Source organism: Narcine bancroftii, chromosome 10, assembly GCF_036971445.1.
Source record: "Narcine bancroftii isolate sNarBan1 chromosome 10, sNarBan1.hap1, whole genome shotgun sequence".
In the NCBI taxonomy this organism is placed as follows: domain Eukaryota; kingdom Metazoa; phylum Chordata; class Chondrichthyes; order Torpediniformes; family Narcinidae; genus Narcine; species Narcine bancroftii.
Genome location: NC_091478.1, coordinates 83,067,988 through 83,091,908, shown reverse-complemented (window position 1 = coordinate 83,091,908; position 23,921 = coordinate 83,067,988). Strand labels below are relative to the sequence as shown.

The 23,921-nt window shown below is 39.6% G+C and overlaps 1 protein-coding gene and 1 long non-coding RNA gene across 3 annotated transcripts in view; one reads left to right on the top strand and one right to left on the bottom strand.

Moving 5' to 3' along the window:
• Positions 1 to 11,429, top strand: part of LOC138744844 (uncharacterized) — a 154,948-nt gene extending 143,519 nt beyond the window's left edge. For both annotated transcript variants that reach the window (XR_011345811.1, XR_011345806.1), the window contains one exon: positions 9,875 to 11,429. This is a non-coding gene — a long non-coding RNA (uncharacterized lncRNA). The remainder of the gene's footprint in view (positions 1 to 9,874) is intronic.
• The window catches only part of tox3 (TOX high mobility group box family member 3), a 109,605-nt gene that overhangs the window by 70,033 nt on the left and 15,651 nt on the right, over positions 1 to 23,921 (bottom strand).

The following is a 23,921-nucleotide window of genomic DNA, read 5'->3' as shown; positions in this document are numbered from 1 at the left end:
AGTACACCAGTATGAGCAATTGTACAGCTGCTAACCACTCAATTATGGAAAGAGATACACACATCAAGTTATTTGTAATAAAAGGTTCGCAGAATCTGAAGACTGGGACCCTAACACAGTAGTTTGTCATAACAGTCAAAATGCAACTGACCACACAAACCCACAATAAAGAAGTTGATCTCACTGCTAGAGGCTTATCTACTGATGAAACAGGTACTTTCCTGTTTGGGAAAAAAAATTCAATTTCAATTTTTAAAAATTAAATTTGAATTATATATATATTTTTTAATTTTAAATTTAGACTACTGCCCTGTAACAGGCCAGTTGGTCCGAGTCCATGCCACCCAATTTAAATCCAATTAACCTACACCACTGATATGTTTCGAATAGTGGGAGGAAACCAGAGCCCCAGGGGAAAACCCAAACAGACACAGTGAAAATGTACAAACTCCTTAAAAACAGCATGGATTCAAACCCTGGTCCCAATTGCTGGCGCTGTAAAGGCATTGTGCTAACCGTACCACTGTTTTGGCAATGGAAGTCAGGACCATCCCACTCTCAGAAGACTCGTAGGTTGTCTATGCAGATATACGTTATCAACAGTACTTTGCCATTTACTGCAGCGCTGCAGAAGCCCAGGAAAGCGGTTGTCAGAATATGGCACCTTCTATTTCAACAACTGTGACTTTTGCATTCAAAGCAGGAAAAAGTACATTGGCTAAGGTGAGGTTCCTTGCATGAGAGTCACCTTTTTTAAAAAAAAATCAGTTAACTTTCTCCAGTCTGGGTTCCTCATTTCCAATATGGTGAACCTTTTTTCCTTTTGTTCATATTTTTATTATAATTCTGACTGCTTAATTTTGAGAGGAGTAGGATCTCTGCTTGGGTCCACCTGTTTGTGCAGGTTTAGCGGCAACTTGTCCAGCACTCTGCCTTTGACTACGGTGAGATGTATCTAATCCTTTCAACATTTAGTTTGAACCTTCAGCACTATTAAATGCTGGCTCTTTCCTGAGTAAAGGGACAGTAATGATTTAGAGCAGCTTCAAAAATCTCATGAGAAATGGATTTGGGGGTGTTACGTTACCATTGCCATCATTCGGACACCCCAGAAATCATAAAAACAATGGAGCAAAATTCTTGCACTGAATATTTGACACTCACACCAAAGTACACATAACAATGAATCAACATTGATCTATTGGTCATTTTCCCTTAAACCACTTTACTTGGCTCTGGAGTAACAAGTACAGGGTACATGCACCCAGAATCCAGATTAAAGGCTCATTTCAGTTTTACACATCATTAACGATTTTCAAAGTGAATTCAGATTTAGTGTAACAGTGCAAAAGACACTTTAATGAGTTAGCACCAATTTTACAATTCTCCCAACTTAAGACAGCGAGTAAGAGGGAGATACAAACATTCCAAATCAAAATTGTTTTGTTCAAAGCCAAATTTGAAGATCAAGTACCCTGAATTTGTAATGATGAATAGTGGGTGTGGAATTCATTATTTGTAAACTAAGTGCAGGTTAGTTCTTGAAACTTTAATGTAAACTTTCATTTCTACTCAATGGCAAGCCCAATCAGCCCCAGAAAAAGTCCTCTTCTTTCTTGTCAAGGTTTTGATCTGGTAGTCAGTATCTGCACATCTGAGTACTTTGAAAAATAGTTTTGTTTTAATTTCTTTGGTGGGTTGTTCCAAGTCAAGTTCAACATTGACCAGACAAGTCCATGAAACTAAAACAAGTGTATGCTCCATTTTGTTTAGGGCAGACTGTTTTAAATCACAGTCATACAGCATGTAAATATGCATTTGGCCCACCACATTCAGGCCAACCAACAAGCACCATTTCCTAGCTTTTGGCCCTAGCTCTTCGAGGCCTCGGTGATTTAAGTGCTCCTCTTGACACTTCTTAAATGTCATGAACTCTGCTTTCACTCTTCTAGATCCTCATTATTTTTTGGGAGAAAAAAAGATCTTTTCCACCTTCACATTCTCATTTCCCAAATTCAATGGACTCTTGCTTTATTCACCTCTGATAAGGAAAAGGTTTGTTTTGTTGCAGTCCAGTTTCACTACATTTCTCAGAATTTGATATGCCTCATCCTACCCCTCTTAATCCCTTCCACTCCATGGAAAACAGGCCTAGCTCCTCCAATCTCTCCTTGTAACTCAAATGATCTATCCCAGGCAACACCTGGTGATTCTTCACTGCATTCTCCAGGACCATAGCATCTTTCTTTTAGTGCTGTGACCAGATATGCATGTAGTTCTCCGGTTGAGGATTGGTTCAATGTTTTGTGAAGTTTCAGCACATCCTCCCTGCTCTTGATCACTTGACTTCAACTAATAAATGTCAGTAAACTCTACTCCGTTCCCTCCCCCATGCCTTCTTAGCCACTTCAAGGATCTTTGCCAAGATCTCTGTTTCCCAAGACTCCCCAGTACCCTGCTTTTATTGATACATGTCTGAGCCTCAATGATACCCTAAAATGTCTGACCTCACCCTTTACCATGATTAAACTCTATCTGCCTTTTTCATCCCATTTCACCTGCATATCAATATCACCCTGTTGCTCAAGACTATTCTTCACACAGTCAACATATCTACCAATCTTACAGTTATTTGCAACTTAATGATCATGCCTCCAATAACCATATCCAAATCATTCAAGAAAATTGGAAAGGTTGCAGCATCAATCGTTGATCACAGGCATCCAATCACAAAAGGAGCCCTCACACTGCCTCCGATTGCTGGGCCAAATTTTGAATCAAGCAGGGCTTCTCAGCAAATGTAAATTGAAGTTTAAGTGTACAACCTTGGGCAAAAAAAAATTCAAACCATTTTCCCCATCTTTGCCAGCTAAAGACTCAGTAAAATGTTCCTCGTAAAGGAGCACACAAGGTAAAAGATACCTAGACCATCATCTCGGAGTAGTAGATGCAACATAGCAATGTTAGCACTCTACCTTCAGAAGTCATTCATTGACTTAATATTAACGCTACCGAAGCAGATGAAAGTGATGGAAGGTCAGTCAGTATTTGTGAGCACTTTCTGCATGTAATTTATTTGCTACATCTGTCTTAGAAAAAATAACACTTCAATGACAATGTAATTTAATTTGGCTGCTCTATAAAAGATTTCTCACTCTATAAGAAAACTTTAAACAACAATAGAATATTTAAATCTAAAAGGTTTGTTATGTTAATCCAATGGAGTTTATTCTCATTGACAATTTTAATTGAACAGATTTGTTTTGAAAGAAATAGCAAGATGATTTGTATTGGAACAAATGATAATTAACCTTTGATATTCCCAACACAGTTTATTGCACAACTAATCTTAATGAGGAACTTTATCTTTGCTCCATGTATTCTTCATGTAAACAACTTTACTGAAGCCTACATCTGTAACCCCCCCCACCACCTTCAAATACTCATTCAATTATACCCTGAATACAAACAGTAGTTCACAGCAGTTTTAAAATATTATCTTTCATCAGAAATAGCAATTAAAATCCAATATCCATTAGTTTTAATAATAATACATGTTATATTATAATGTTATATGTGTCTCTGGTTGAAAGTCAAGTAGTAATATAAAATTATATCATACATATTTCTATTCACCGCTGTTATTGAAAGGCACTTCATCAAGGTGACAGCTCGTTCATGGACTATTTTTCAAACATTTCCCCTTGAGAATATCCATTAAGCCTTTGCATGAAATTGTATAAAGTGGTTCATCCAACACCATTATATGGCCTTAACAAGCTCGTGATCCAACTCTAGATTTTCCAGAGGCTTGATCTAAAAAAAGAGTGGCAGGGGATGATGGAGACAAGAATGACATCATAGATAATGGCCCTGCTGTGATTTCCAATAACTAAAACAATCTCTGGTGTCTGAGGAATCACTGCTTACAACTGAGAGAAGAGGGAAAAGGGCAACACCTTTTAAAGCCTGTAGCACCTTAAAGAAAAGGGCATCAAGGAATGGTATATTCTTAACCGCACAAAACAAATTTCAGAGCATTGAGGCAACATTAATCACCTCACTCTCCAACTACAGCTGCTCTTACTTTAAGGATTGGAACCAGTCTCATTTTGGAATCATCAAATGGTGACCTTTTGGACAACTGCACAGGACCATGAAAGGTTAAGGAGCATAAATGCAACTCATGCAATGCCATACAATTCCTTTACTAGATCAGGCAATTTCCAAGAATTCACTGCCATAGGTTCCTGTGACCTTCTCTTCATGCTCTGTTAAAAGTGTTCACACTGTCAAATATCAATGCCCATTAGTTGCTCTTTGCCTTTGCCGGGATCTCTTTCTTCTTTCTCATCTCTGCTTGCATTTTACCATGCAAACTTGATTTTTTAAAAAAAACACCTATGTTTATTTCCTGCTGATACCTGAATCTAATATTGCATCAATGGAAGAAAATCCAATTCATCAATAGAAGAAAATGTAATTCTATCTCATCTCCAGACACCCTAAATAACCATTAGCAAAGGGAAATAAATTCCTATGGCACATCTTTTCTTGTCCTATTATACATTGAACTAATTATGACTGTTCGGTTATAAAATCACCACATTTTTACATGTCATGAATGTAATGCGATGCCACACTTACCAGAAACTTTCTACCACCTCATTAAGAGGAAAACCAGATAAGAGCATGACATTCATACTCCATACATAGGCACATATATGTGCATGGAAAAAAAAGGTAAAAATGCCATGCTGGAGAAACTTACCAAGTCAAACAGAACATTTCATGTAGCAAAGATAAAGATACACAAGCAGTGTTTCGGGCTTGAGTCCTTTATCAAGGTACGAACAATGTTGGCAGGAGCCTGAATAAAATGATAGGGGGAAGGGCAGAGGGAGGAGCACAGTCCCAAAGGCAGGAGGTGACAGGAAGGGATGGTACACCAACATGTGAATGGGGACAGAAGAGGGTGGAGAGCTAGCTGGAGGAAAGATGACAAAAAGAAGGGAAGGAGAACAGAGAGTAGGCTAGTAGAAGCCGGAGAAGTCAATGTCAATGCCAACTAGTTGGAGAATGCCCAGATAAAAAAAAAATCAAGTGTTGTTTCTCCAATTTACTGGTGGTCTTGGAGAGTACACAAGGCCATGGACAGACATGTGAGCATGCGAGTGAGGCGCAGAATTAAAGTAATTGGCCACTAGGAGATTTGAAAATATGTGCACCCCTCTTTTTGTGCTCTTACTGATACTTCAATCCCATTGGACACCTATGACACCTGGACAAGTAATCTGGCAAAGATAAACCAGCAAAAGTATGCAATTCACACAAAACTTCAAAATCTGCTGGCACGTTGTTTATAAGGAAAACTCCAACTTTCAAACACATGGTCAAGATTCAAACTGGAGATCTGGCTGAAATCCATTGTACTCCTTAAAAGCAAATTACCTCATTGAAACCTTATGATGAAATGGAACCAAAAGGACCTGCAATCTCATCCCTTCTAAAGTATCTATGGGCTATCATTTCTGCCCAATCAAAACTAGCAAATCTGGCATGAGTTGGGGAACTGGGAATGGGGTTCAGCTAATTATTTCTTCTGCAAATCTAGATTTTTTTTAATATTTAAAATTTAAAAACCATGATACATAATGTTAATAAACACAATACAAAATATAAAATATTACATGGCACATAACAGAAAAAAACCTCTATCCCCCCCTTACTCAAAAAACCTTCCATGACCTAAAACCACCCCTAAATTCTCCCCTAACTACCCCTTCTAAAAAAAGAGAGAAAGAAGAGAAGAAAGGAGATGTAAACTATAATTACATACATAAATATCGTGGATTGAAGCATTTCACCACACCAAGGCAGAAGTATTCAAAATTTTAAACCCATATAGTCCAAATAAGGACTCCAAACTTTCCGATTAAAAAAAAAATTATCTCGTAAATTATATGGGTTTTTTTTTCCCCCCAATGGTATACAAGATCTCAATTCTGTAAGCTATCAAAATAAGTTCAACTCTATATCATTTTTCCAAGTAATCGCAATACATTTTCTCGCAACTGCTAATGCTAATCTCAAAAATGCTATTTGAAATGTATTTAATCTTAATTCCAAACAAATCTTTTTGATATTACTTAACAAAAATATTGATGGATCCATAGGGAATTTAACTTTGAAAATATTTTGTAAAAGATCCTTAAACTGCATCCAAAAAACTCTCGATTTCTCATTAGGTTTGGACGTAAGAATTAGACAAAAAACATCTGCCCTCGAGTATAGGAAAGCCTGGCATTTCAGGTCCAAGTTGAACTGGTGCGCACACTCCCTGTGAAATGCTTGCGTTACTTCTGCTGGGAGCCAAAGGGAATGAAAAAATGCAGGTCTGGGAATGTGGCTTCATTCTGTATGATCATCAAGGGAATCCACCCAGACAAGACTTTCTAACTGTGGCATGCCAACTCACGTGAGAAGGAACTTGCAAGCAAACGAGAGCAGCACATGAGTTCACTTTGTGTGCCTACTCCCTGCCCACAGCTCCCTTCAGATTTATCTCCTTGTTTGGATATGCTCCATCAGCCATCTCAAATGAGGAAAACAGTGGAATGCTTTGTTTTACACTTTTGTTTGAAACTATATTCCATATAGTTTATGTCTACACCATATTACAATTACAATGAGGCAAAAAGCCACAGCCAAACCACTTCCAATATGAGTAATGAAATTGATTATATCCTTCAGAAATAATTGCACAAATACCAACTAGGTTACATCAGATTGTAATAGAAACTACACCTTGCTACCAATACATCTGGAGGTTCATTTTATCTTTTGTTTTCTGCATTGTCACATTTTACTGCTCTTCAGTTAAAATGAAGGTAATGTTCCGGAGAAGCCAAGAATGCAAATTATAGAGCTATAACATTTTTACAGCAGGGAAACTGGCTCTTTGGCCCAACTTGTGCTTGCTCAATGCCTATGTTCATACCTCTGAACCTTTCCTATCCATGTACTAGTCTAAATGTCTTTTAAACACAAGTATTGTACCCCTCTATCACTTCCTCTAGCAGCTTGTTCCAAATATCCATCTTACATTGGGTGAAAATGTTGCCCCTCAGATATCTCTTACATCTTTTCCCTCTTACTTTAAAACTCCCCTGGTGGAAAAATGTGGCCATCTCATCTCTGCCCCATCAGTTCCAAATCTAGAGATTGATAAAATGGTCAACAAGTTGAGGTGCCAGCCAATGATCTTTCTATTGTCTACCCAGAACCCTGGCATTCAGATTCAGGTAACTGTGGCCCCCATTCACGAAGGCAGCAAACCACCTCTCACCAGTCTCTGAGACAGTATGCTCACCCATGGCAGCCTCGTGTGCTCCTCCAAATGACCCCAAAACAACTGTCAGAAGCCAGTTCATCAAAGACAAGAATAAATACATTTTTTTAAAGAATCCCAGATGCATAAACACTGTTCAAGTGCATCAACATTTTGAAGAGCCCACAATCTTGACTGTGCAGAGATTAATGATGCTGATGTGTCATTGCCACAGTCTCTGCCAAGCCTCAGCTGGGAAAGAGGCAAATGAAATGTTTCACAGGTGAGAAACTCCATAACTGACAACATCAGTAGTTAAATGCTCGATAAAGATCATCGTGTGAACTTTTGAAAATTTCTAAGCAGCCTTCAGCGTCTCGCGAATCTGCCCAGTCGCATGCCCTGAAGTCAGCAAAGCATCACTTCGAAAAGCATTAAAACTAGAAAAAAAAAGCACAATGAGTTTCTGGTTCCACAGAGACTGCAACTCAAAAGATTATCGAGCAATCTCCTTTCGTAAAGGAGAAAATGGACAAGGTACAATCGAATTATGCGATGGTTGCAATTTCACCAGAAAGTAATTGCTCACAAAACTAGACAGTGAAATTAATTATGCCTTTTTCAAAAATGGATGCTAACTAATCCAACTACCAGGCTGTGTTAGTGGGATCATTTCAAGAAAACGTACATTTTAATACTAAAATTGTAAGGAGCTAGAGTTCTCAGTCAGAAAACAACTTATTCCAATTACCTATAGCCTGCGACAATTTGAACACTGGCATAGTGAACTCCCCATGAGCCCCAAAACAACTATATTTTTTTGTAAGAAAGGATAGTGTGAATGCTGAACAAGTCTGCACAGCTGTTTGCTAATAACCATCATTTTGTATCAAGCCCAGTTTTTGTTCTTTGGCAAACCGTCTGAATGAATTGCAAATTCTAACCATCAATCACAGGGCTTTGTACATATCCCCCCTTAAACAAACTTCTTTTGTCCTGAGAGTGGATAATATGGAGGGAAAAAAAATAGCAGAAAGATGCTTTCTGGAGCCAAGCCATAGGAAACATAGAACAAAATCTAAAATCATTTTAAGGCATTTTGATGACATACTTAAAAAGTTCATGTTTAAAATTAAAACAAATATTTCAACAAACAAGGTTGTTGCGGGGCTATCATTTAAGTTCTTTGCTGGGGGGTGGGGGGAATAGTAAATCTCAAAAGTTTCTTAGGGACATTTCTACAATAGACAATCCCAGATGAGTAGGAAAACTCATGGGAATTGTAAACAAAAGATAGGTTACAACATGATAGCCCTCAATTACCCCAAAACAAGAGCTACTGAAGTAAGCAATTGCAAAAATATTCTTCTGAAAAGAAATTTAAATTCATCCACTGATGTTTATTTTCTGACTATGTATAACATAATGGTTCCCAAGGTTGGAGTAGAGATTGGTAGCTGAGACCATAAAAGTGGACAGCAGAGGTACAAACACCCACACAGAACTACTGGAAGACAATCACCTCAGAGAAAGACACACTTTGGTCTGCCTGAAACTTGTTGGTCTATCAGCACACAGAGATGCTAGAGCAGCAATGCTGTCCACTGGCACATTCCAGACTGCAGGAATACATGCTGAGGTACGCACTGAGGCTTGGTGCAGCCAACACGAAGGTGCTGTGGGGAAGGACCACGGTCTAGAGTCCTTTCATTAATGAGCATTAAGGGGCTGAGACTGAGGGGAAGCTCCTCAAACAACAGAGAGGGGGGGGGAGTAATGACAAGGTGGAAATAGAAATAAATGTAACATTGTACTCTTCTTTGGCTTGGCTTCGCGGACGAAGATTTATGGAGGGGGTAAAAGTCCACGTGTATGGATATGAAATAAGAGTGGGAACAGATTTTGAAAGGTTTTTCTTTAGAAAATAATTTATTGTGAATAAAATATTTTTTTAGGTTAAAAAAATTATTCTACTGTACCCAGCAGACTGGACTCCTGTTGTGGGCTGTTCCTCATGGTTGCTGCAGGTTTGCTGCCCAACAGAGTTACATCTATATCTTCGCTACAATGCTATGCATGACTCAAAACTTTCGCACAAGGATTTAGTTTTTGCCAGGGTGATTTATGTGCGTCTGATGGTTAAAGCAGTCCTCAGTAGGTAAAGTGGATGGAGAAATGCCAGGTGTGAGGACAGAGCTGACAATGTGTATTCGTGCGTTAATGGTAATTTTGGGATGCCAATGTAGAGTTATGTTTCTCAGTTGAGATCATCCCCAATATTGTATCACATGATGGCCTGCTTAAGAGAAGGATTCTGTGCAAATCTAACATGCTGTTCATCTAATTGTACAGTACTAATCTTTTTACACTTTGAAATTAAACAGAATTTAATGCTCAGAAATAAAAATTAATCAATCGATATACCAAGACCAGAGTTTGCTGGTTTGCATGCTCATCAACCTTCCTTTATGCTCACTTTTGTGCATAGATGGAAAACATTGATAGATTATTAAAAAATAAAACTATTATGTGGTTGACTTTCAGATTTACACTGCGCTTCTATGATATGGAGCAACAGTTCAATGAGGATAACAGATGCTGCGATGATAACGTCCGGCAATGATTTTCACCTTGGGCTGGATTTTGCGAGAAAATGCCAGAAAATTCCACAGTCACTACTGCAACCACACATGTCTCCAATTCGATGGCAGCTATTCAGTGCAAACTTCTGATATTGCATCCCAGCACCCACTCAAGAGCCCGGTGGTGGCACACAAATTGTGGCAATTATCCAACACTTGTATTCTCATTTGAGCCCTTGGCAGGGAGTAATGTTCAGCAGGCTACAAGCACTTTGAAGCAGAATCTCAACGGTGCTTGCAAGAAAGACCTTCACTTGGAAGTCAGAAGTAGCCTTTCCACTGTTTTCTGTCCATTATTCTAATCTGGAAAGATGGAGGGTAACAGCATGAACTTGAGATCTTGTCCACTGCATTATCTATTGGGGGGGAAAAAAAACTTTCAGGTCTTACTACAACCATGACCTTTCAGTGTGAGGAGCCAAGAGGCAGAACGTGGAATCAACCCAATTCACTTCAGCTCAACTGGGTATAGGAATGGAAAATTAGTCTCCTATCATTAGTAAGTTGATAACTACATCCAGCAAAGCTCAGTGCTCACATTTACAAAGAGGAAAAATATTTAACATCCTTTACTCAGTAAATTTATAATTCCTTAAGGGGAGGAAAGTTCCAAATTGTGGACCACAGAATTACTTTCCATTAATGTATATCAAATTTAAATTTTGTCATATAATAGCATAAAATCTGGATAATTCAAATATTATTACATTGGTCTCAGGACCAATTATATTTTACAAGAATAATGAAAATAACTTGGAAAGCTTCCAAATACAAATAAAAAGTCGAAGCTGCTGCTCTACTTTAATAATTAAATTATTCATGCACAGCTACTCATTAGTTTTTACAGGAAATATTCCACAAATACCAATTTTTACAAATTCATTCCAATCCTATTCCTGGTGAATGTTTGCACAACTGTAACTAAGCATTACAAACCAGTTGTTCAATCTATATAAATTTGAGAAATACATATTGTCAAGCAATGACTCATACATCAGTCTATTATATGCTACAGGGCTGACTATATTAAAACAAATCACTTTGCCTGCAGCTGAAGAATAGAAAGCAATATACAGATCAGAGGTTATTGTCTAATTTAAATCTTGGCTGTTTTCCCAGTACAATACTCTACTTTGTGCTCACACTGCTTGCTTTTACTGCCCAATGATGCAACTGCCTGTGCTCAAACTGCTTTGGGTGTCTTCCAAAAGTATGCCGACAAAATGCCAATCAACAAGTTGCTAAAGATTAACAGAATGACTGTATCAAATTAATTTGAACCTTAGAAACATCTGTCCTATGTGTGTACTCTCTGGAAAAAAAACTCAATACACCTGTTCCTAAACTGCTTTGATCTGTCAGTCAGTGTTGATTCAGCTTGCTGCTTTCATGTAAATACATTTAGGTAAGTGATGGAAGTGCATTTATCCACATTGCAATATAGTTTTAACTGCATTAAGCCATTAAACAAATCTTTACAGACTCCTTGTCTCTGTTGTGTTATACGATTATAGTGACTTTAAAAGAGCCCTAAATCTCTCTAAAGGTTGCATCACTGAAAGAGTCCAGACAATATCAAAAATTGACTACATCTGGTAGGTTGTTTTAAACTGAATGGAAAATAGCTGGTTGTTAATTTTAAGATGACTGTACTTAAAAGACAATGAAAAACATTTATTAAATCCTCTGAAGGATTGAAAGCATTTAACAATCTTGAGGGCTTCTTCCCTCCCCCCCCCCCCCCCCCCACCACACCACCCCATACAACCATTGAAGAAAACAATCACCAAATAAATAAACTTGCTGTCAATCTTTTGGATTTCCTGTGCTCCTTTGTTGACAATCAGGATGCCACCTTTATAACGCTGAGGACTATGAAGTTCCATCGATCCTTGCACTAATTTTCAAGTGCCTAAACAACTAATTGATGAAGATACAAGTGTTGTTTTAAAACCAGTGTTGTACCATTCGCGGATTTTTATGGGAAGAATGGTTTGAGCACAAATTTGACAGTGATGAATGAAGCTGTGATGCTATGTCAGAGTTCCTATCACACTTTCAATAACCCGAGCTGAATGCCCACCATGCCTCTCTCATACGGAGATTTTCTTCATTCATCTTCATTAGGCAGACATTTGACCTGCCTGGTAACATCCTGATCAGGATTGGGCCAACTGGGAGCTCTTCCACCTCCTAACAATGATTTTATTCAAACTGATGAGATCAGTGTGATTTTATATTAGAACTCAAAAGTCAATCTTGCACAAGAGAGTTAACAACAAAATCTACAAGAGCAATCAAAGATTGTTTATCCTGACCCAAATCTAAAGCAATTTATACAAAAGAAAAAAAATAATGAAAATAATAAAGTATTGTGGATAACACACTGCTTAGAGATGAACAGTTTTGTTGGATTGTTTAATGCAGCATTTCCTTAAATATTCCTGTGCAAATTGCAGTGTGTGGCCTACTAAAGGGGGACATCGTCATCCAAGCAGGAAGGTTGAAAGGCAAGTAATTATAGAAAGAAATAAATAATTATTTACTGGGATTGTGGGTTGCAAATAATCCCTCAGGTCTCCAACCTGATGTCAATGAGAGCATTTGTGAATTGAAATGACCATGCCCACTTTTATGTTTCGTACTGTAAATTGTCATTTAAAGATTTCACTTCAGCTCACATCATAAAATGCCATTCATTTGTTTCAGTACAAACAGTTCGATGACAATAAATTTCCTTAAGTATACTGAAGAACAACATTGGTAGCAAACCATTATTTAAGAGTTGATACCTCACCAGATTAGGTATTAAGCCTTTAGACTTGCAGACAATGCTTATTAGAATAGATTAAAATTTGTCTCTCTTCATAGGATCATAAACAATTCATCAATTCACTAAGGACCATCATGCCCGACTTTAATTTGAAAATAAAAACATATCTAACCTCCTCCAGCCTTCCAGCATGAAATATTCTGCTATGCAGGTCAAAGCTCCACAATTGCACATCCAAGCAACGTTCAAAAAGTAATGAGAGTTTATGCCCTGACCATACCTTTAGCCAGAGATTTCCAGACCTCTGCGGTCCTCTGGGTGAATATAAAAATCCTCAGCATCACTTCAAATCCAATTATTTCAAAACAGTCCTAAGTAGCTTTTAACTTCTCTGCTAATGAGAATGGGTTCTTCCTGTTTATTTTAAAACAGCTCTTCACAACTTTATACATTTCAATTGTCTCCCCTGTTCTGAAGGAGACAACCAAACTTATCAATTCTTTCCTCGTACTGCAAAATTTCCAGCCTCAGCTATAACTTTGCAAATTTCTTCTCTGCCTCTCCAAAACGATCAATTATCAATCTCATCTGCAGAATAGAACAGCTTTTATGTTTTTTCCCCCCCACTAATTAAATTTATTTGCATGGTAAGTATAAGAATTTTAGTAAAGGTAGAAATAAATGGATTCAAATAAATCAATATTTAATGCCCACAATGTTTACCCAAATGATAATCAAACCCATACACAAAATTATTTACTCCTCTGCAGACTTCAAGAAATAATTATTCATTGAGGAATTAAAATTAAATATTAAAGTTCAAATCTTAACATTTTCAATATTTAAGTATCACGAACAACTAAATTGTAACTAAATAAAAGTGGTGACATGCTTGCACAATGCTTAACAAATGAATTAATTAAGCAAAATTATTTAATCTTATGAGATAATTAGGTTGACCAACATGCAAGTTTCTCATCTTGGTCAAAGAACAACGAATTTTGCCTTCTCAAATAAATAACAATCCAGACAAAGAAATCAAATGGATTTTTTTTTAAAACTTCAAGAGAAGAAATCTGGGCTGGTCCTAAAGTAAAATGTATGAAACTTTATTTTTCAGAACCATCAATTATTCACGCAACACGAGTGAGATTTCTCCTTTCTACATTGCATCTTTTTCTCATGGTCTATCACAAGTAGAAGTTTTGCTTAGCAAAAACACGGCAAAGGTTTACGATAGGTTTGGATTAACTTGACACATATTTGACTGAGTTAGCCATATTTTATCTGGGTTAGAAAAACAAAAAGAACTTCTTCCCATTGATCATTTTAATCTCATCAATGGTTTCCCTATGACTTGATGTTATGCTCCAAGTAAATCAATCTTGCACAGAAAAATTAATATTAATTCATTGACCACATATGTGAGATACAGACTGAAGATAAATTGGCCAACAAATAAAGCTGCTTGCTAAAATTAAATCTAAAATTATTTGTTATTAAATTAAGGGCCTTGAGGGGCTCAGGCCTTTACTTGTCTACCCTTTACTTCAGATAGATGCTGTGTGACCTGCTGATTTTCTTCAGCACTTTTGGGCATTACACCACAATCAGAGATTGTGCAGACTCTCCTGTTTAACCCTTTATAAACACAGGAAGATATTCTAAATATTAAACTGCTGTTTAGACTTCTGCAAAAGTATTCCTTCCAGTCTTGGATAAGACTATTAAAAGGAGAACTTCATGGTTTAGTGATGTTGAAATGAAGATTGACCAGGTTGGTGTCATGCACAAAGGATTTCCGCTCTGTGGGGAAAGAGAAGTGGGGTGAGTTTGATCCCCTTAGAGCAGGGGTGTCAAACTCAAATTCACGGAGGGCCAAAATTAAAAACTTGGACTAAGTCGAGGGCCGAACTAAATATTTATTGAAAACTTTCAACAATATCTGCATGTTTTCTCTTCTTTAAACATATGTAATGTTAAACTTTTTCTTATTAAAATAAATGTTTAATAATAGTTTTGGACAAACTCTTTCCAGAAGCATTAACAAATGAGAAATAAAATATTCAATAAATAATATTTCTCTATAGAGGATTTGTCAAACGTTGCTAGTGTGCTGTCAAATAGTAAAATCTGAGGGCTATTGAGAATGTGGGAGAATAACATGATTCCTGAAACAATCAAATGGGTGACTGATTGTGGGCATGAACTCTAGCAGGGTTATTGCCATGCCCTTTTTCCATTGGTACAGATATCCTTTGATTTACACACTTTTCAAGTTTTATGCCTAATGAGCTTGTATCCAGGTGCAGGACCATTTTTAACCAGGAATATATTTATCACTGTGACATGAAACTATTGGAAGATCGTTTTATCCTGAGATTAAAGTTCATAATACTTACTCAGGCCTTTGTGCGGGAGGGCGGGGTTTGCGGGCGATCGGGTTGGACAACCACAGTGCGTGGGCATCGGCTCTCGCTGCAGGGTGGCATCTTGGCGGATCAGCGGCCCCGTCACCGTGAGTCGCGGGTCGGCCTGCGGCAGGGAGGGGGAGTGGGCAACGGTCCTGGCGAGGTCAGGCCCCCCCAGAGTTTCTGCCGGACCCCCCTTGACCTGCTGAGTTTCTCCCGGACCTACCTTGTCCTGCTGAGTTTCTCCCGGACCCCCCTTGACCTGCTGAATTTCTCCCGGACCCCCTCCCCTTGACCTTCTGAGTTTCTCCCGGACCCCTCCCCTTTGACCTGCTGAGTTTCTCCCGGATCCCCCTTTGACCTGCTGAGTTTCTCCCGGACCCCCCCCTTGACCTGGTGAGTTTCTCCCGGACCTCCCTTGACCTGCTGAGTTTCTCCCGGACCTCCCTTGACCTGCTGAGTTTCTCCCGGACCCACCTTGACCTGCTGAGTTTCTCCCGGACCCCCTTTTCTTTCCGTGCCGGTGTCCCAGGACCTTTCCAGGGCAGTCTCCGCGCTCAGGACCGCGCTGGGATCCCGGTCAGCGGTGGAGGAGCAAGTGAGTGCGGCTAATCCCGATCCAGCCCACGCCACTCCCGAGATTGGCGGGGGATTCCACCCTTCCTGCCCGACCAGCCTCACTCTCCACGTGTACTCCGGGCACCCGTCGCTGGTCCGGTGGGAAGGCGCAGGGCGGCTGGCTGCCGGCGTCCCCATCGCCCGGCGGGGAGCCCCAATCTTCCCTACGGCGTCCCGACTCCATCTGCAGCTCCAAGAAACGCTGTGCCACTGGGGTTGCGGGCGCTGGGAAGCGGCCTTGGCTTCCCCTGACATCGGCCAGGCAGCGCTGTGGTGGGGGGGAAGGGTGGGGGGACACGACAGCGTGTTTATAAAACCACCCACCACTACTTTACAAGGACCAGGATTTTTCTCTCTCTCTCTCACCCTGGGACACAGCGGTTACTGTGCATGCGCTATACTGGCACGGCGGCCAGCGGGCCACCTCTAATACATTTTTGATATGATCTTTGCGGGCCAAATATAATTACTTAGCGAGCCAAATTTGGCTCGCGGGCCAGAGTTTGACATGTGTGCCTTAGAGCAAGGAACATGAAGTAGAAATTTAGAATAAGTTTTTGAAATTATCAAAAATGTTGACATATTAGGAAGAAACCCTCACTGCTCTCAGGATGGATAATAAACAGATTTCAAATAATTTGCATCAAAGAACAAGATAAACAATGGAATATTACAATCTGGAATACACTACAATTTCAAAAGTGAATTTTATAAGTTGCTGGAGAAAGGACAGTGGAGGATAGGACAGTGGGTGCAAATAACTGGATAGCTCTTTCAAAGAGGAAGCAAACTTAAAGTGGGTGCAGATACCCTCCTCTATGCTCTATCATTGCATGAAAGCTGGAACTAAGGTTATGAACTGTAACGCTTCAAATCATTGATGAGATTTATCATAGAAGATACTGTAAAAGACAGGGACGGCATGGTTAGCATCCTGTTACAGTGCCAGCGATCGAGATTGGGGTTCGAATCCTGCACTGTAAGGAGTTTGTACATTCTCCCCATGTCTGTGCAGGTTTCTTCTGTGTGCTCCAGCTTCCTACCACCATTCAAAGTGCACGGGGGGTGTAGGTCAGTTGGGTGTAATTGGGCAGTGCAGCTCATTGGTCAAAAGGGCCGATTAGAATCAGAATCTATTATTATGTAAATTCATTGTTATGTGTCTATTTTTTTCCCAAAAGTCCTGAATGATGTTTGCAGTGCCTCTTACTGTAATAGAATTATAAATAATCCCCCCAAAGAATCTGACATTTACTTGGAATGTACAGCACAGAAACGTGCCATTTGACCACTGGTCATGGTACATGTTTATGCTCTTTACAAGCCTCTACTCAAACTTTACCCATCTTCCCTATTCCGTTCATCTAGCACCTTCTTAAATCCATCCATGCTTCTGAAAATGAATGGAAGTAGTACCAAATTCTATTTCCAAACTTTAGTGTGTCACATGGCAAATAGCCCAGCGGAGAAAATCTTTGCAATACGCAGGAATGTCGGAGAAACTCAGCAGCATCTGTGGGAAGTCAACGATAAGCAATATCTCAGGCCTGAGCCCCTTGTCAAGGTTTGAGTAAGAAGCAGGTATGCACCTGAATAAAAAATGTGGGGAGAAAAAGAGGAGGAGGGAAGAAGGGGCAGAGGAAAGGAGCCAGTGCTCCTTTCCTCTGAGAAGTGATGGGGAGAGGGTAACTTTTTGAATGGAGAGGAACATTGTTTTGTTTGACTGCAGATATATTTAAAGAACTCCACCCTTTGAAAGGTAATGGATTTCAACACTGAATACACTGTTAATGATGCACTTAATAATAGAACAATTTTTCACCGAATAAGCAGTTCCATTTTTTTTCCACCAGTTCACCTTGGAGGATTACAATATTGTGTATGGTCTGGTTGGATTAGAAAGCCAATCCACATTTCAAATTTTCCGCACATTCACAAGGGATGCATTGTGCAAAACAAGAAAAGTCATTGGAATAACTATGAATACAATTAACCTTTTCATTCTTACAGTCTCTCTCAGGCCGTCCTGTTCCCAGGCACGTGCACTGGGAGTGGAGAACAACTTCAAATCAAATGCACAGGATTGGAATCATTTCAGTTTACCAAAACAAGATGAAAGAAGTTGATACATTTACAGTTTTATTTAAAGAAGTTGACAGCCAAATTTGAGAAGAATTCTCCCGAATCCCACTTGATTGATTGAAGCTCACATCTGCTCCTGATGCTTTAGAGGTACATCATGGTGAAATCCATGTCCAATGTGTACGATGGGCAAAATTCCCAGTCTTACTCTGGGCAGAAATACTTGCAGAAATCATGGTGTGACAGAGAGCTACCCTTCTACAATTATCACCAAATTGGTCTCCTTTCTTGAAAGTGGAATAAGGTGCCTCGAAGATACTGTCCATTTTGCAGATGATAAGTTGAGTGAACTAACATCAAGAGTTCTCTCCCCGGCTCTAATGACACTCATGGAGTTCCAGCAAGTGGAACACATGTTCATCTGCCTGACAACAGGCTCCCAAAATATGCCCTCCACTCAGAGTTCAATCCTGGCAAATGAAGGAAAGAAGGACAGAGGAGGATGGCAGAGCTATTCATAAAGTCTCCTTGGAAAAAGTGTAACATCCTCACCAATTCATAGGAATGTGTGAAGAACATATTGAGCACTTGACACCAATAATGGGAGCATACAGAGAGAGGCCACCGTCCAAGGAGCCGAAGATCACAATATCCCAAACAGTGCATCTTCATGCTCCATTAAGCATCTCCCATCTCAAAATCTGTGGATTTAACTTGGATTCTCAGCTACCTCAGGATCTATGGAAATGGAGTGTAAGCATTTCATTCATAACTTTAAGAGAGACCTGACAAGATCAGTTATCAACTTCAAACAAATAAGCTGAATTTTTTTCAGTTTTTTTTTTAAACTAGTGTTGAAATCATGAGTGAATTTGGTTCTGACGATCTGAAGTTAATACTGAGATAGCAGTGCTTCAAAGGCCAGCACAGATTGGATGGGGAGACTATCCAGAATGGGGACAGCCAAGTTTACATTTAATTCCCATTAAGGTGCCAGTGGCAGACATATTAGAGAACTGCAGCAGGTAAGTAAGTGTAAGTCAGTAAAAAAAAATAACTGCACCTACTGAAAACATTCAAAGGGCCAGGAACCAGCAGTGGAAAGAAATACAGAGTTATGGGTTGAAGACCCTTCATCTGAACCATTCCAACAAAGGTTCTTCACTCCAAAATGTGAAGTCTGTTTCTCGTTCCCGATTTGTTACTGACCTGCTGAGTCTTTCCAATATTTTCAGGTTTTATTGCAGGTAAAGGCCACATCAACGTGGCAACCATCATCAATTTTTCAGTAAGTTTTCAGTGAAAACATGCACCTCATGCATCAAATTACCAAGAATTTCTGTGATGAATGTTACCATTCACTCTCACTTGGTTCTTCAGTTGCTCATTTAACTAGGACCATCTTTGGTGAATATATGGAGTTATGATAATTTCCCCCTCCCCCAACCTTACCCTGCTGACCAAGTTGTCTGCCCAAGCTGCCCAAGTGTGGTCCACATCACTCTAACCCTTGCCCATCCATGCACCTTTCCAAAGGTCTTTTAAACATTGCTATTGTGTCCACCTCTTCCACTGGCAGTTCTTTCTGCATACTATCACCATCTGAATGGGAAAAAGGTGTCCCTTAGTTCCCTTTTGAATCTTTCCCTTCCCAACTCAAGTTTTAGAGTCTTCTTACCCTGGAAAAAGGGCTACCACCATTTACTTTACATCACCTATGATTTTTTTTATACCTCTGTAAAAATCTCCCATCCTTCTATGCTCCAGGCAGAAAACTCCAAACCCATTGATCCAGTCTTTATAATATACTCAGTACTGGCCATATTTGGACATGCAGCACTGTTACAAGACTTTTCGTCCCATGAGCCTGTGTCCCCTCCTCAAATATACCAACTAACCTGCAGTTCCCATACAAGGGTGGGAGGAAACCAGAGGACCCAAATGGTCTGAACATACATGAGGAGAACATACAACCTCCATAAAGACCATGCCAGATTTGAATCTGGGTCGCTGGTGCTGTAATAATGCAGAAAAGATTATTGAGACTATTTTATGATTTTTTTTCTTATGGCTGAGTGATGAAAGCCAAGATGATCAGCAATAACATTTTTTGCCAAAGAACATTGCCCCAGTATTGACCATTTCAGACAAGAGAGGTTTGATAGGATGTCAATTATGTAATTTATTGTGAATTTCGAAATGCTACAAGAAAACAAATGTGCATCAAGTGTATTAACAAACCAAATACCTACACCAAGCTTCCATATCTTTTCACCTTCTCACTTTATTTATTGTCATATTCATCTTTTGCTGTTAGAAGTTTGTAAGTTCCAATTAGATCTTCTCTCATTCTCCAAAACTTTAATGAATACCAAACTCTCCTCAGACCGGGAATCTGCATACTTTCCATAATAGGTACATGTTTTCAAAGAAGGGATTTGATCCGCACACTATAGTCTAGCTATAGCCTCACTAAGTGCCTGCATAATAGTAGCAAGACATCCTTGTCCCTGTACTCATCCTCTTGCTAGGAAATATGCTAGGGAGACTGGATGCAGACAGGGAGATATCATGCCAGACTGACATGTCTGTCCATGACTTGACATACTGTCAAATTGAGGCCATCTGGAAATTGAAGGAATAATACCTTGCCCCTCCAACAAGACAGCATCAATATTGACCAATTTATGTTCACCATCCCCTATCCCCCCCCATAGCTCCACTACCCCCTTCTTTATGCCCACCCCCTACCCCTCTTTCTCTTATTAGACCCTTCTTATCCCTGTGCCATTTTCCATCACGTCTGTTTCTTTTTCTTCTACCCTCCCACCTTTACGACCTTTTACATGTAAGCCTGTGCTCCTCGCCCCACCTTTTTTTATTTCAGCATCTGCCAACGTTCAGCATTTCTGACGAAAGGCCTGGCCCCGAAAAGTCAACTCTCTCTCTTTTTTCTTCACAGGAATGCTGTACTATCTGCTGAGTTTCTCCAGCACTTTTGTGCATCATTTGCCTTCTTCAGGTATCAGAGAGCCATCCTATCCAGAAGCAAAATTTCAGCAACCTGTGAGGAGGATGAGCAGCGGATAAAGTCCTTCGACACCATCCTTCATAAACAGCACAAGTGGAAGCTTAGAAGCCTTCAATATCACAAGCTATCCCACCTCGTATTGCTCTAGATTAGATGATGCCATCTGCAGTTCAGAAATAATTATGAAGCACTTTTAAGCATCATGTTTTACAGTTCTCTTTAAATTCATGAGTCTTTTGATGATTTCTTTCTTAACCAAGAGCAAAGCAGTCTGTCTTACTTTAAAGCCACTTAATTTGAGTATCTCCTATGATAAGGATAATACAATACAGGACAGCATCTCCTTCCCCCCCCACCCCCCTCTCCAGAGACTACTGTTTTACTCCTGTGTCTTTCACAGGATGGTCAATTTCTTCAGTCTGGTTTTCAAAATGTCTCTCTCTGCCTTCAGTTATGTTTCTCTGAAGTCATGTGACATGACATCGCCACTGTTTCAGTTTCATTTCTCCAAAATACAAGTCATGGCAGATAACCTCATCTCTAACCAAGAGGTTTAAGTGGTTATGACTCAGGGAAGTTTGAGCACATGTCACTCAAGGAAGAACTTGCTTAGCTGAACAGCTGCCAGCAGCATGCTGTGTACACACACCCATTGTCCTGGAATCACTCAAGACCTACTTCAGTTCCATTCGGGTATTGTTCTTCCAGACTCAAGGACTCCAAAATGAACCTCTCTCTGAGTGCAATGATGTCTTTGTAAATGTGATGTGACCTGGGTGTGACCCTGTCCACTCATAACCAGCTACAATGAAAATGCATGTACAGTACTTATTTCAGAACTTGAAAGGAATGCTTTTTTTAATATATGTATCATAACTAAATTGAACGTTTCTTCTATTTAAAATAGCATTGGAACTCAGCAAAACAACACATATACCTTCTATGACTGAACACACTCAGGTTATAATGCCGCTTGTCTCCAACACCATTTTCTAGCAAAGACTACAGCTCTCTGCTTCACTCCATGACGATGCTGCCTCTTCTCTTGATTCAGGAATCCCTTGTGCTAATCTCAAGAGCATTTTGGTTATTCATCAACAGTTAAGAACAAGAAAACCCTGCAGAAGGGCTCTTTCCATTTACTTTATTTTGCAAAATAACGGAAACTGGAATCAAAAGCAGTCAAAACTTAGGTCAAGAGCATATAAACTGGTGTAAACCAAGAGGTCTGCCTTAAATGAGATGAAGATTCCTTTCCATGCCCTTGTGCCAACTATCTGCTGAACTTAATCCACCAAATCAGGCAGAGTGGTTGAACAGTTAGGTTTAAAAGCAGCAGCTGCTGGCACTCAGTTCGGTCCATCAAATCTGCATTTGGGACTTTGGAAACATACGATTCAGCTGGGAGCCCCTACCCCACAACCACTGTAAGGGTCTTGCCATCCTTATTCATTCAAAAATTCTCTTGCCATTCAATATTATTGTGAATTTCACCGTCACTACGTGGGCCAACCTAAACTTTGAAGAGTGCACCTGTCAGTCCAGTAACCAACACAAATCTATTTAATATTGCACAATTGATATTACCTTGAACTAAAAATCCACACTGTCAAAGATAATTCTTGCTTTGCAAAATCTAAATTTAGAGAGTTGATGGAAATTCGGAATACATTATACATGGTTTTGAGTGAGTTTTGAGTACCAGTTGATGCAGATTCAATGTGACATATAGTCCTCATTTAGAGCAACAACCAAATGTCAAATCTTTGTTCAATTCAATTTCTTTTCATTACTATTTGTATTGCAATTGCTAAAAATCATTGTTGAATGATTTTTCCTCAAATATTACCATCTGAGAAAAAAAGCACAAATTTTCATTTATCATTGCAATAATGTTATTGCAGGAATGACAATAACATTATAAAAAATAAAATGCTGAATAGCATTTTTATGCATAATTTCTAGAATGGGCAATGGGTCGAGAGCCAACATAGTTTTTTTTGTAAATGTGTGTGTATAAATTTCACATTTTGTAATTATGGCCAGTGTGCACACACTTTTAGTAAAATTCAAATAGCTTTAGAGAGCCAACGTAGTTTTTAAAAAATATGTGTATATCTCTCTCCTCTCATCAGGTTCACAGAAATAAAATCACACATGGTCACTAAATTAATTGACCTGAAAAATATAGGTGGTCTCGAGTCAGCGATGACATGGCTGTATAAACTGGCAATAGGGAAAAATCAAATACTTCTTTCCCCAACACCAACATTTTTAAAAACTTGATAAATAAGTGGACAATTTAAAATTAAATATCACGTGAAATGTGCCTTTGCACCTGACATATGGTCAAATAAATAACACACTAGGCACTGCAAAAGTCATTAAAAACAGGAGGTATGAGAAAGTTAAAAAAGAAAGCACACGCACACATTCGAATAATCAGAATCAGGTTTATTGTCATGAAGATGTCACAGAATTTGCTTTGCAGCAGCAGTATTGTGCATTACAGGTGCAAGATTGCAATAAATGTTCTTAAATACACCATTTAAAAATAAATAATTTGTGCAAAAGAAGAGGGGAAAAATGTGAGATGGTGCCTGTGCTTCATTGTCCACTCAGAAATCTGATGACAGAGGGCAAGAAGCTATTTTTGTACTGTTGGATGTTCTCCTTCAGCCTTCTTCCAGATGGTCTGTGGGACCTTCACCACCTAGAGCACACTTGTCAAGCTCTGGCCCGCGATTTAATTATATTTGGCCCGCAAGATCATATTAAATATATATTAGAGTTGGCCCGCTGGCCGCCGCACCAGTATAGCGCATGCACACTAAAGGTGAAAATGAAGACGCCGGAGGTGTGGAGGGATCTCAGAGTCCCGAATCCCAGGGATCGGAGCGCCGCACTCAGCCCGCCCGGCTCCCGGAGACACAGACGCGGGTGGAGTTGGGGACCATCCTCGCTGGGTCTGCGCTTCAGCGGCGATGCCGGACCGAACGACTCATTGGCGGTGCCTTCCCCCTCGCTCCGTGCG